The sequence below is a fragment of the Lynx canadensis genome, chromosome A2, assembly GCF_007474595.2.
Source record: "Lynx canadensis isolate LIC74 chromosome A2, mLynCan4.pri.v2, whole genome shotgun sequence".
Taxonomy (NCBI): Eukaryota; Metazoa; Chordata; class Mammalia; order Carnivora; family Felidae; genus Lynx; species Lynx canadensis.
Window position 1 is genome coordinate 107,329,659 of NC_044304.2, and position 15,019 is coordinate 107,344,677.

Genomic DNA, 15,019 nt, shown 5'->3' on the forward strand with positions numbered 1-15,019 from the left:
GGAGAGTGGGGACTGATTTTCCCACTATTATCTTTTTTTTTTTTTTTTCATTTTTCTCTAGTGGTAGTCAAGGTTCTAACATCTGCTCACAGATATGACTCAATATTTATCAGCTATGACTAAATCAAAATCTTCTCAGGACGTTTCCTCAAAGAAAATGAGTTCAAGAAACAATTTTTTAAAAGAGCCATCTCACAACTTCATTCTATCGGCAAAACATTTTTGCTGAACCATTTATTCTAATACCCCCCACCCCCAGATACACTAGTACCAGAAATTAGTTATCATTATAAATTTCAATATTGCAATTTGGAATATGCCATCTGTCACCTTCCAAAATATTGTCTCCTATATTCTAAATATATAATACCACAGAGGGTGGCAAATATCTTTTGAGTAATTTCATACTAATTATGAGTTTAACTAATTAAAATATACTATCTGGCTCAGAGGTGGTAACTTGCATTTGAAACATTATTTTCTAGACTTTGCAGGGATAAAGACTGGAATTGGAACTACCTATCCCTTCAGGGAATTGACTTAGAGCTTTGAATTCAATGGTTTTTGATTTTTACTTTTGTATTAGACATAACACTCAGCACTAATGTTCCAAAGACAAATAAAGCGTAATTTCCTTCCTCAATTTAGAAAATAGATTATTTCAACCCTCAGTGGCATATCCAATAATAAAGGTAAGCACAAGTTTCAGTGGAACAACAGAAAAGGACAGTTAGGCCAGTGGTGGAATCCAAATAGAATCCTGAAAGGTCATGATGCTACAGCAGAAGCTTAAAGATGTATCCTAAGGTAAAACACTAATGGAATAAGGACAGAAGGATCTGCGTGTCAAGAAAGAAATTACAGACAGAGACAGGTGTAAGCAGAGATGAAAGAGGTAAACAAATAGCATGAACTGTAAAGGGTTATAAAAAGCCAGTAAGAGTTAAGAGTAGACTTGTAGCCTTCGGGTTAAAGGCAAAGGCTGTAGAACCAGACTTTCCGTTCATACACCAGCTCTGTAACTATTAATTTCTAACTGTGGGTAAGTCACTTAACCCTATTGTGCCTCACTGTGCTCTTTTATAAAATGGGAATGCAGACGATAATGGGATTATCCTACAAGAGTAACACTGTCAAGATTAAATGTGCAAGATGTTCATACAAGCAAATGGTATGTAGTAAGCACTCATTAAGTGTTCCTGTCATTATTTTTAAACCATAAGGGGAGAAGAGCCAAAGCACCACATCCAAAAATCAACTCTTGACAGGAACTCTATTTCTAACCTTGATTTGCAGTGTCACAAGTGACAAGATACAAAACAAAGAATCAGGGCTAATAATGTAAATGTATTTGCAAAGCTCCATCAAAGTTCATCAACTTTCCTTTTGCAGCATATGTATTTTTACTCTCATTTTGAAGGTATTATTTTTGGTGCTCCTTGATCTGTAGTGATTGGCCAATTGCCAATTAGAAGTAACTGACTCAAGGACACTGTTTCAAACTTCCAATGCAATACAGATTCTCTGTTAAAAGGCAAATCCTTCATTTCAAATTGTTGACTCAGATAATACTTAAAAAAGAATTTCAGCTGTTTAAATTTAGCATGCTGAGAAAGACCAATCTTAAAATATTGTTTGGCATTATGCCCACAACATTTTCATTTTTTTCCTTGTTAGTGTTTGTCTTCTGTGTTAAGAAGACAAGCGACAGTAATCACGTTACTCTCCTTAACACTTTAGATTTTACCTAAATGAACCATTTTCTTTTTATCCTCACCAGTTAAAGAAGGCCTTCATTTCCTGGCAAATTTTCAGAAAGTGCTTATGCAAAAACCAGTGAGATTTCCACACCACTGTTTTACCTCTTCAGTCATCAGCAGGCCTTTCTCCCCCACTTTCCTTTGAATCATCACTTTTACTCTTTAAAAAATGTGTAAAGGACATTATCTGAAGACAAACCTAATCTAATTTTTATAATCAGACCTTATAAATACTTAAAGAATTGTTTTAAATCTGTGCTTTATCTATCTACCCCACATATCATCCAAAGAGTTTGTTTTTTAACATCCCTCAGGACACAGTCTCTGGACAAGTTCTCATACCAGTCTCCCACCATGATAAGCCAATCTCCCCTTAGTTTCCTTTTATCCCTCTTGGTTTTGGGGCTTTCCAACTTCTTTCCCTCCTACATTAACTCCATCATTTTCCTTCCTGGAAAAGATATTTCCAGCTTCATTCCCATGGTTCATGAAACCATAGTAGGACACTTCACTTGGAATCATTGATTCTGCGAAGTTTGGATTTGGGGTCAATTCAGATTCTAAATTGAGTGGATCCAATCTTGGTTATCGGTACAGGAGGGAGTTCTCTCCTGATGATTTCTCAAGTACTCTCAACATTCTTCAAGGATAGAACAACAAGCTCATTCCACTAGGATATGGTAGAGTACCATTTAAATAAAACAAAGTGGCAAAGTGATTAATCCTAGCCCACCAGTTACTGAATATACTGCTTTAGGTAATTTCCTTATTTACTCTGAGATTAAGTTTCTGATAAATGGGAGAAAATATAGCTGTTATCCCATAAATGAAAGAACCATTAAGAGCTTGAATCTACTTCACAATCAATACCTAAGGGTGAACCAAGCCATAAGATTCTTACTTGAGGTCTGATTTTTGTGTTGGCTTTTTAAAAGAGAGAGAAAATGTCATGAATGGGAAAGGAGCAACAGGAAGAGCCTTCTTTAAATTCTTGCCTAGATCTTCCCCCAGGCAGATGCTCCTAGGCTAGAAGTATTACCCTTAAGATAATATTACAACAGTATGATGCATGTATAAGTAAAGTTCTGTTCCTGAGGCCAGCCAGGAGGAGAAGCATCCAGGAAAGGATATTCTTAATGTCATTTCAAGCCTATACATCAACATCATAGTCATTATTAGCGGGGACCAGCAGTTATCTTTGGCTTGTCTGGCTACAACTCTTCCTTCTTCCAATAGTGTTCAAGGAAAGCATGAGTCATAGGGTACATGCTTAGTTCAGACGCTTTTCCCAGCAAAACTTACTAATGGTTTAAACCTTAAAATAATTGATTTCAAAGACAGTTTTGAAAATCTTCACCTTGGACATACCATGAGGTGTGACCTGAGGTTTATCATGAGGACAACCAAAATATGAAGCAAATGTATTCCCCAAACTCAACTCCACCCACCTACGTTTCTATCTTTAAAGATAGTCTCATAAATCCCTATTCAACTACAACTCCTAGTGATTCCATTCAGGCTCTCAGCCTGATTTTTCTGGTCTTTAGCCAATACTTGAGATACAGGTAACGATCTATTCTAGAGTTGCTTACAAACTGGCTCCAACCATATTCTTTGAGTCTTTGTATAGATGCTTCCTTTTCCTTTTTGTTGCTGTCTAAAATTTTTAACCACCCTCATGCATGCACTATCACAATATGTCCTCTGGATGATATTTTACTCAGTGATTTACAAAGTCATGTGTAGAGTTTTGCACCAAGAAATATGTGTATATGGAACAGGTTACCTGTAACTAACTGGGTATTTCCATAATGATAAGAACATTATATGGAGATCCTTAGGATGAGTAGGTGAAGTAAGTCAAATTACATTCAGGATGTGTTTTAGTTCTTAAAAAGATAATGAAGATTAGGTGGATTTGAGGAGTTTAACACAATTAAAAACTGAAATAACTGGATAAGAGTGATCCTTAGTTTCTCCTTTCTAATGATGGAGACTTTTAGAATTATTTTGCATTTCACAATAGTTGTTTCATAAGTTTTGACACCTCTTTATCCTAAAGAATTTATGACAGCACATGAGACAATCCAGCTTAAAATCCTGGATTCCGTTTTGGGTAACCTCTGTTTTTTCATTAATCTTTCTTGGAGAAAACTATAGTAATAGAATAATTTTTTCCAGGGATTCTGTAACTAAGCCTAATAGTTTTTTGTGAAACATGTTGTTTCTTCTTTTTTTCTTCATTATAAAATTCTGGTGAGTGTAAAAGAGGGACTGTTTAGAAATACACCAACATTTCCAGATTAATTATTCCTGGCTTCTCTCTAAAAAAGACCTTTAGTATTCTGCCTGAATTCACATTTATTTGGTCATTTGCTTTACAATGGGCTGGCTGTGTCACTGACCTGTTTTTACCTCCTTTTAAGAGTTTGTTATCTGTAATTTGAGCAACCAGTTGAAGTACTTTTGCGAAAGTTTTTTCGCCTTCATTTTATTTTGCCAGGGACCACAATGCTGCTTGGTTCTGAGTATAAAGCCATCTGTGTAAAAACCACCACTTTGAAATCACAAGGAAGGGACTGCTTAGCAAGTGGAGGTGCTGATTGCAGGAATAAGAAACTGGGGGAATCCAGCACTTCCATCCACTAAAGAGTATTTGCATGTTTATCGTATCATCAGAGTCGCCTAGGCTGTTGTTGCCTGGCAGTTATCTAGAGTCCTACTTCACATTTTAACTCAACCAAGTAAATCAAAGACCTTCCCTTCATTTTGTTTGCTGGATTGCTTCTTTATTTTGCAGATTAGGAAGGAGCCTGGAATAAATTTGTAGCAATTAGCTGAGCATTTGTAAGTGCAAGTTGGCCTCTTCACGAATTTTCTTTTGCAAAGGCAAACTGCCATCCATTGGTAACTTTCGGGAGCACGCGCTGGTAACGAAATGTAGGACGCATTTACCAGTTTTGTTGCCTAAAATCCCAAAGGACTGAGCGCTTTATGCATACCTCGCCAAAAAGCCACAGCCTTCAGCAAATAGCCGAGCAAGTACACCAACTATAGCGTAACTAGGACGGGAGTCGGAGAGACCAACGGATTTAACATCTCAAGGAGAATCAGAGCTATGCTTTTCTAACTTTCCTCGCCATTTCTTCTCAGCTTCCCTTCCCCCCGCAGCACAAACCCAGAAGCCACTCAAACTGCCAACCGTGTCGAGTTTAACTTACTGCAGTGTGATGCAGCGAAGGCTGGGCGCATCTCCCAAGCGAGGGCAACTGCTTTTCCGGAGAGGACCTGCGCCTGGACCGGCCAGCCCTCGGGATCGCTTCCAGCTCGCACGCTCTCCGCTCGGGAAGAAGGCTGCCTCTCGGCTCGGCTTCCCCCAGAGGAGTGGAGCTTCAAGAACTCCGCTCGCAGCCTCTCCTCCCCTCCACTTCCACCCCCTTGCACAACGCGCGGCCCATTCTAACTAGTGTCGGAGAGATGGACATCGACTTCCAGTCCACAACACACAGGCGGCCTGCAGCCCACCAGTCCCTGACAATTTGCAACTCCCAAACAGCGGAGGCTGAACGATGTGGCTTTCCGGAGCCTGAAAGTCATCTTTGGCATCCCGCTTCCCCACCTCGCACTCCCGCTTCCCCTCCCATGCGCGGCCACCTCCAGGCTCCCGGTTAAGCCCGGCATCGCCAACGGTTATTTTGGTAGCCATACCAAGGGGCATGCGAGGGAAACGGGATTTGTCAGAGCTTGAAATACCTGTTGTCCATGACTCATGCTCTTGTTTCATCTCTCTGAGTCCTTCATTTCTATCAAGACGCGGTGATGTTGGGAATCCGTGCAGTGCGTGTGTGTCTGTGTGTGTGTGTGTGCGCGCGCGCGTGTGTGGTAAGGAGGAGGCAATCTGCGCGGCAGCGAGCAACAGCCCTGCCTATCTCTAGCTGCCGCTTCCACAGCTGCTGTTGCTACTATTGCTGTTGGAGCTCAGGGAGAATGAGACAGAAAGAGACAGTGCTTTACAGCTATTTAACTGCTGGACCAGTTATAAGAGGAGGGTGGAGACTGTGCAGGTATGAGTGGCTGCGGCTGAGACATTAGGCTTGATTCACTGCAATTACTACCATTCAGGATACATTTCCCCTTCAACAGGAAACTTGATACCTGTCTCCCCATCACCCTTCTGCTAACTACAGTCCTTGATGGGTCATTGTTCATCAACCACTTGCTAACCCACTTCTAGCAATTCTAACAGCTGCACACTCTATTTCTGCATTCCAGCCTGGGAGCAGGTGACTGGAGGATGGATGACGACAAACTAGGAAGGCAAGGGGAAAAGCAGGTGAATATCAGAAGGGAAACTGTGTATGTAATCGGTCAGGTCACAGGTAATAGGATAATTTTGAGTCATGTGTGTAAAATAATGCGTTGGAGTAATACAAATGTAAGCCTGTGTACAAATCATCTCTATCTTATAAAATGTGGGCAAAATCAATTAAGGAGCGTGTTTACAAGCTTAAGTGCAGGCTACCTTGATATACACACATCCCTTGGTGGCTCTGTCTTCTGTACATAGTATCCACTGTGATTTCAATGCATTACTATTTCTGTCAGCTAGAAATTCTGATGAAAACCTACCGGTGACTGCTGTCTGTGGACTCCCCCTTCCCTCCTTATTGGTTTCTCATTCTCTGTCCTGATTTATCTCCAGCTTATTCTCACATAAGGTGAAGCTGAGCTGAACTAAGAAGTTAAGGAAGTTCTCAAAACCCCCAAAGACAAGAATACTTCTTAATAACTAACTTAATTTGCTCTAGCAAGTTTGTCTTCATGTTCTTGCTCTGTAAGAGTCTGAGTAACAATGAACAACCCCTCCTAAATAGACACACATGCATACACACACACACACACACACACACCACTTAATTGATAGTATTTTATTTATTTATTTATTTATTTATTTATTTATTTATTTATTTATTTATTTTGAGAAAGAGAGAGAGAAAGAATGAGTAGGGGAGGGGGAGAGGGAGACAGAGAAACAAACAGACACAGAATCCAAAGGAGGCTCTGTGCTGTCAGCACAAAGCCCTATGCAGGGCTTGATCTCAGGAACCATGAGATCATCATCTGGGCTGAAATCAAGAGAGTTGGACAGTTAACTAATTGAGCCACTCAGGCACCCCAATTGGTGGTGGTATTAAGCCACTCTCAGCATTTAGTTGTCTAAGGTAAAAATAAACTTAATTCCTGGGGCACCTGGGTGGCTCAGTTGGTTGGGCGGCCGACTTCGGCTCAGGTCATGATCTCACAGTCCGTGAGTTCGAGCCCTGCGTCGGGCTCTGTGCCGACCGCTCGGAGCCTGAAGCCTGTTTCGGATTCTGTGTCTCCCTCTCTCTCTGACCCTCCCCCATTCATGCTCTCTCTCTGTCTCAAAAATAAATAAACATTAAAAAAAAAAAACTTAATTCCTTTTTAATTTTATTTGTAATGCACACCATTAATTATTTCTGCTCTGCTCTGAGCAATTTTCATATTTGCCATACAGTTTCTCACTTGCTAGGGCTTATGTAATCAGGGTTAATTTGGAGGATGTTAATACAAAAAGAAGGAAGTGTAACAGAAATACAACAGAAGATCCAAAAGGAGGAAAAGAATCCAAAAGGATTAAGTAATACATCTTTTCCTGATGTGTTTATATTAGAAAATCACTGCTTTCAGTGAAACAAGACCAGTTCATGTGCAAAGCATTTATCAATTGTCCAATAATTATCAATTTACCAAAACCAAACTTATGACAATTATTATAGAAAATACATAGATTAATATTTTGTTTTAAAAGTCATACAATGTACTAAATTCAAAGAGTGTATAGAATTATTTAAATGTTAAAATCCTAATAAAACTTAAGGTCAAATAGTCACATAATTTTGCCTCTTCAATTTCTGTTTATATGTTACCATTATTAAAAATCTAGGGGCGCCTGGATGGCTCAGTCGGTTAAGGATCCGACTTTGGCTCATGTCATGATCTCGCAGCTTGTGGGTTCAAGCACAACTTTGGGCTCTGTGCTGACAGCTGAGAGCCTGGATACCACTTCATATTTTCTGTCTCCCTCTCTCTATGCCCCTCTCCTGCTCTCTCTCTCTCTCTCTCTCAAAAATAAACATTAAAAAAAAACTTAAAATATGATCCAGAGTAGCTTCACATTCAAACCTATATTTAATGTAATGTAAGGAGGTAGGCAAAGGTTGTCCACCCTACTTAGAAATATATTTGATATAGAAGATCAAATTTATCCATAGATCTGTCAGTGGATTTTAGAAATTCATAAGAATCATTGTGTAATTAATGAATCTCAGAAACACAGTGGCAGAGAAATAAACTTGTTCTATAAATTTCCATCAATCAACAAACCCAACAACTTATGGGTTTATAGAAATAAACAATATCTTAATTGCCAACTAAACCTCTTTATTATCAAAACATGTATGCCTGGTGCACCTGGGTGTCTCAGTTGGTTGAGTGTCTGACTTAGGCTCAGGTCATGATCTCATGGTTCAGGGGTTCTAGCCCCATGACTGGCTCTGAACTGGTAGCTCAGAGCCTGGAGCCCGCTTTGAATTCTGTGTCTCCCTCTCTCTCTGCCCCTCCCCCACTTGTGCACATGTGCCCAAGCTCTCTGTGTGTCTGTCTCTCAAAAATAAATAGACAATAAAAAAAAAAACATGCATTCCCAAACTAGATTCTGTAATTCCCAAACTAAATATGTGTTTGCTGTAGAAAAGCCCAAAGATGGCAAGCTTTGCAGTGGCAGAAGCCGTGGCTGTTTGGTTCCTTCCTATGCCTCTAGCATCAAGCAATGTGTTTAGAATGTACTATGTGTACAGTAAGTAGTTTTCTAACAAATGAGTGAATGAATAAATAAATTAATTTCTGGATGCAAGATATTGGGAAGATAGGTGAACTCGGAATAAGGATGTTTAAATTCTTCCAGTCTTTACTGCTAAAAAGTATCTCATAGACTGTACAAAACTTCATAATAAATGCCCCTAATACTTTCCCAAAATGTTTTGCTACTATTTGAATTCAATCAACATTAATTCCCTAAAATCTCATTTTCTAAGAATTTTGCAAACCAGTAACATCAAGACGTATTCATCCCTAAGAAATGCATGGTTTCTCCCACTTTTACTTCCAAATCCGTAGCTAGTTTAGTGGGTACTTGGGTAAATGTTTGAGAAAATAGGTTGTTCACAGGAAACAATAGGTATTGGCAAGGATGTGTACAAACTGGAAACCTCTTACACTGGTAGTAGGAATGCAAACTGGTGCAGCCACTCGGGAAAACAGTAGGGAAATTCCTTAAAAAACTAAAAATAGGACTATCCTATCACCCAGCAACTGCACTACAGGTATTTATGGAAACGATACACAACTACTAATTCAAAGGGATACATGTACCCTGATGATTATAGCAGCATTATCAACAACAGCCAAATTATGGAAAGAGCCCAAATGTTCACACATATACGTGTGCCCACACACACCCCCACACGCACACACTCCTTAGTCCATGGTGACAGCCATTCTGGTTCTCCATTATAAGTTCAAATTTTTTTTTATTCCACATGTAAGTGAAGCTATACAGTATTTGTTTTTCTCTGTCTGGCTTATTTCATTTAGCAATAATGTACTCCAAATCTATCTATCTATCTATCTATCTATCTATCTATCTAAAATACCATAATAATATATATATATATATATATATATATATATATATATATGCTAAGTGAAATAAGTCAATCAGAGAAAAACAAATACCATATGATTTCACTCATATGTGGAATTTAAGAAACAAAACAAATGAACATGGGCAGGGGGTGGGAAGAGAGGATAGCTAAGAAACAGGCTCTAAAGTATAGAGAACAAACTGATGGTTAACAAAGGAGAGGTGGGTGGGCAGATGGGTTAAATAGGTGATGGGGATTAAGGAGGGCACTTTTTGTGATGAGCATTAGGTGTGGCATGGAAGTGTTGAATCTCTAAATTCTACACCTGAAACTAATATTACATTGTATGTTAACTAACTGGAATTTAAATAAAAACTTAGAAAAAAAATCTATAAGAAGTACAAGCTTATGCAAAAGAAGATGAAGGGAAGGAGGAGGAGGAAGAGGAGAAAGAAAAAAAAATAAGTAGTTACACAGCTATGTATATGTGTTCTTAAAATTTTAGTCCTGTAATAAGGATTATAAGCAAGGTAACCTTTACTGACCTTTTATGAATTTTAGCAACATAATTCTTAAAACCAATTTATGAAAGATGGGACTTAATTAGCGATGTAGCATAGATTACTTAAAGTAAATGTAAATCCATACTTATCAAGCCTTTTATGTGAACTGGGGCTTAAAAACACCTTTTTATGATACTTTATTCAACAAATACTTATTGAACATTTATTACATACAAAGCATTGGAAAAAGAAACATAGTCTATCACTCATAGCATCTGCTTCTAAAGGACATATGGTCCCACAAAAAAACATATTCTTACTTTATAATTTGAACATTTTTTATTTAACTGTTATGTTTCAGAAAAATTAAATAGCTTAATTTATATCAAATGTGATTAAAATCTTCACCAACTTTGATTTAAATGATAAGAGCACAGCTACTTCTTAAACTGAGTACATTGTAACATGGGAACTTTTCCACTGGCTTTCAAACCATGAATAAGTAGATGCAGGCTAAGAAATTGTGAAAGGCCCAGAAAAATGTTTTATGAATAAAAATTATGAAAAAAAATTTTCATATGAAATTTTATGAAAAAAAATTTTATGAAAAATTTTATTATGAATAAAAATCTTAAAATATTGGGTTTGAATAGGATGCTAGACCTAATGTAGTCCAGTTCTCACATTTTATAGGATGGACAAAAACACCATGGCTTATTGCTGAGGTCATTTACCAGTCTCCACTAGACCATCTGACTAGGAATAGCAGGGTTAGATATGCAAGCTTTGGCCCACACAAAAAGGTCAATAGCTAGCTATGATTTGGTGTGTCAATAGCTAGCTATGATCTTGGGAAAACTCTTTCCAGACTTTAGTTTCACATTTATAAAATAAGGATAATTTTTTTCAGTGTTATTAGGGTATAATTGACAACTAAAAATAGAATATAATCAAAATGTACAATGCGATGATTTGATGAGCATATAGTATGTGCAAAGATTCCCATATAAAGTTAATTTTATGTATATCCATCACTTCACATATTTGATTTTTTTTGCTAGAACACTTAAGTTCTGCTCTCTCAGTAAATTTCAATGATAGAAAATGATATTATCAAGTATATTCACTATGTTAATCACTAGATCTTCCCTATTCATCTTATAACTCAAAGTTCATATTATTTCACCCACCTCTTCCTATTTCCCCACACCCTAGCTCATGGCGACAACCATTCTGATCCACTAGTATAAGTTCAAAAATTCTTTATTCTACATGTAAATGAAACCATGCAGTATTTTTTCTCTGTCTGGTTTATTTCATTTAGCATAATGTAGTCCAGTTTTATCCATATTGTTGCAAATGGCAAATGGTAGAATTTACTTCTCTTTTAAGGCGATTATTCCACTATATATATGAGTATATATATATATATATATATATATATATATATGCGTGTGTAGGTGTGTGTAACCTTTCATTTGTTAGTGTGTTTATTATCAAAAATACGAGAGATAAATGTTGGTGAGGATGTGGCGAAAAGAGAACCCTTATATACTACTGGTACAGCCACTATAGAAAACAGTATGGCGGTTCCTCAAGAAACTAAAAATAGAACTACTGTATGGTCCAATAGCCCCACTTCTACATATACATCCAGAGGAAATGGAATAAGAATCTTGAAGAGATATCTGCGTTCTCATGTTCTTTGCAGCATCATTCCCAATAGCTAAGAAAGGGAAACAATCTAAGTGTCTGTCAATGGGTGAATGGATAAAGAATATATGATATAAACATATATTAAGTGAAACACGCCAGAGAAAGCCAATTATTGCATAGTATCACTTATATGTGAAACCTAAAACACAAAACAAAACAAAAAACAAAAACCCATAAAAGAGCAGAAAAGTGATCACAGGGGCCAAAGTGGGGGAAAGAGGGAAATGTTGATAAATGTTGATAAATGTTCATAAAAGAGTACAAACTTGGGGCGCCTGGGTGGCTCAGTGGGTTGAGCATCCGACTTCGGCTCAGGTCACGATCTCGCGGTCCATGAGTTAGAGCCCCGCGTCGGGCTCTGGGCTGATGGCTCAGAGCCTGGAGCCTGCTTCCGATTCTGTGTCTCCCTCTCTCTCTGCCCCTCCCCCGTTCATGCTCTGCCTCTCTCTGTCTCAAAAATAAATAAATGTTAAAAAAAAATAAAATAAAATAAATAAATAAATAAATAAATAAATAAATAAATAAAAAAAAGAGTACAAACTTCCAGCTATAACATGAATAAGGTCTGAAGATCGTATGTAAAACATGATGACTACAGTTGGTAATATTATATTCTATCATTGAAATTTGCTGAGAGTGGAGCTTAAGTGTTTTCAAGAAATAAATAAATGGGGTGATGGATGTGTTAATTCACTAGAGGGGGGCATCCTTTCACAATGTACAATATGTCCCATCACCATAACGTACACTTAAAATATCTCAACATTTTACATGTCAAGTATACCTCAATAAAGCTGTAATTAATACAATTTTTTGAAAATGTAACTACTTCTTTACTATAGTCCTGTTGGAATCATGAAAGCAAGCCCTGTTGGCTATCAGAGCCAGGTGATCTGGTGTCCAATTGTTTGGCGGCAGCCATCAAAGCTGGGGCACCAGTCATGTGCATAAGCTTCCTCTGGAGAAATGTTGGCAACTTGGTTTTATCCTTAAAGCATGCCAGAGAAAGAAGGCAATGCAATTGTCCACATCTCAAAATGTCTATAATAGCATCCACCCCAGCGAATAGTTGAGAAAATCAAAGAATTTGGCACATGTAAAATACACAACCCACTGCCTGGCAAAGCTCCCATTCACACATGCACACACATGTGCACACATACATACAAAAGGACTATTACGTCTTCCCTCCATTATTGTGATACTTTCTGGGGTTAATGTTTAAGTACTTGACTTTCCAGTTATTTAATTTTTTAAACTGAATGATGATGGCAGAATCTGCATGATTTCCCTTAGGGGCAGCAAGCATACTGCTGACAGTAAGAGACAATTTTTACAGAGTATTTTCCCTCTACTTCAAAGAAGGTAACTTGTGTTGTAAAGAGGTCTGACTGAACAGTGATTAATCACACGAATTATTGAATTACATTTGTTCAATCTACAACATGTGAAGTCCACGGCTATATACCTACTTAAGGAACTACAGAAAATGCAGCAAAACATGGTTTAAGGCATGAAATACAGAGTCTGTGACAGAGAAATTATAGTTTTGAAGTTGAAGTTTTATGTGGGAAATTAGCAGACTCTGATACAGCACAGCCATTTATTTGCTGTCTCCATGTTGGATGTGGATTACAGCATAATTAATTTAGCAATGATCATCCACATAGTGAATTTCAGGACAAATTCCTAAAAATGGCCATAATTTATATAGTATGACCTCACTACTATTTAGACCAATGTTTTTTTGTTGTTTTTTTTTAAGACACAACATATATATTCTGTTGTGACCTTTTCTAATTTTTTTTCAAAGAAACTAGATAGGTAGATTTAATTAATTCTTCTTCTGAGATTCTTCTAACCCTAGAATGACATCCCATCACTCTTCCTAACACTTTGGAGGTCATTTATTTGTTTGTCTCTTCAATGGACTTACAGGTCAATTTAGATTTTGTTTTCTTTTTCTCTTTCTTTTTTTTTTTTTTTCACAAAGAGAAGGCATTCAAAGATTTTCGATTGCATTGATATGGAGTTGTAACAAAAATCATTTTAAATGTCTTTTAAATTTTTTTTTTCTCAACGTTTTTATTTATTTTTGGGACAGAGAGAGACAGAGCATGAACGGGGTAGGGGCAGAGAGAGAGGGAGACACAGAATCGGAAACAGGCTCCAGGCTCCGAGCCATCAGCCCAGAGCCCTACGCGGGGCTCGAACTCACGGACCGCGAGATCGTGACCTGACTGAAGTCGGACGCTTAACCGACTGCGCCACCCAGGCGCCCCTTTAAATGTCTTTTAAAAGAGAAGAATTAATTTTCACTTAATAGCTAAATATTTAGAACAGCAGATTATAAATTTCAAGCAAATAGTTATTTTTGCTTTAAGCTATTTAACTGGTTATATAAGCTTCATCTTGTCTACATATTAGACAAGACTACCTTAAGATGAAGGGTAGGGATTTTCTTTGTTTATTTGGGGGGGAGGGCGTTGCTGAATGGCTTTCTAGTACATCTTTTGTGATTTAACATTAAAGTAAATTTTTATTAAACTGAAACATAGACTTGTATAACTTCTGGGATGGCAAGTACCCTGAAATACAGAGTCTTTATTAAAATTTGTAACAGGAATCATAGCTACCTGCACTATGCGTTAAAAAAGCACATGCGCAGAGATTAGTTTGGGGTGGATTTAACAAACCATTTTATTGGAAAGGCAAGTGCTAGAAGATTGTGGAAATTTAATAGGAAGATTAATTATCTTTATATTCACTGCTGTGAAATCAGCAATCTGTGTGGTTTCTGTCCTTAAAGTTAGTTTGAAAAACTGACGATGCATTTCTTCAGTTAACCTTTTCCGTCTGTATGGGCTAAGAGATCAATATAAATATTAAAATAATAAAGTGAGTTTGCGAAGTAGAGAAGCTTTTTCTAAGCCTCAGTAAATACTTCTTAAAAATTTAACTCATATATATTTTTGGTGTGTGGTGGCTTCTTACTGATTATCCTACATCCAGCATGAAGAGTACGAAGGAGGAAAAGTGTGATCCTACATGTAACTTTGTACCATCCCCAAACAAGTATGTCTATTAAAACCAGTTCATTCACTCTACAGTGAATAATTCCTTGTCTTCTTATTGTAACCATATTTTCAAAGTCAGATTCTCAAGGAACTAAGAATGAAGGTCTCCTGAAAGAGGATGTGTTTTGCTTAATGTTGCCTTTTTCTAAAACTTTTTATATATTTTCATAGTCTCATGATTCTTTTTTATTATTATTATTGTTTTGAGAAGGACACAGAGAGCAAGCTGGGGAGGC

At 37.5% G+C, this 15,019-nt stretch overlaps 1 protein-coding gene across 1 annotated transcript in view; it reads right to left on the bottom strand.

The window, feature by feature from the left end:
* The window catches only part of DGKB (diacylglycerol kinase beta), a 715,928-nt gene extending 710,215 nt beyond the window's left edge, over positions 1 to 5,713 (bottom strand). Inside the window, 1 exon segment of the mRNA XM_032592421.1 lies at positions 5,514 to 5,713. The gene's annotated coding sequence lies outside the window, so the exon portion shown is untranslated.
* Positions 5,714 to 15,019: the final 9,306 nt, after the last annotated feature.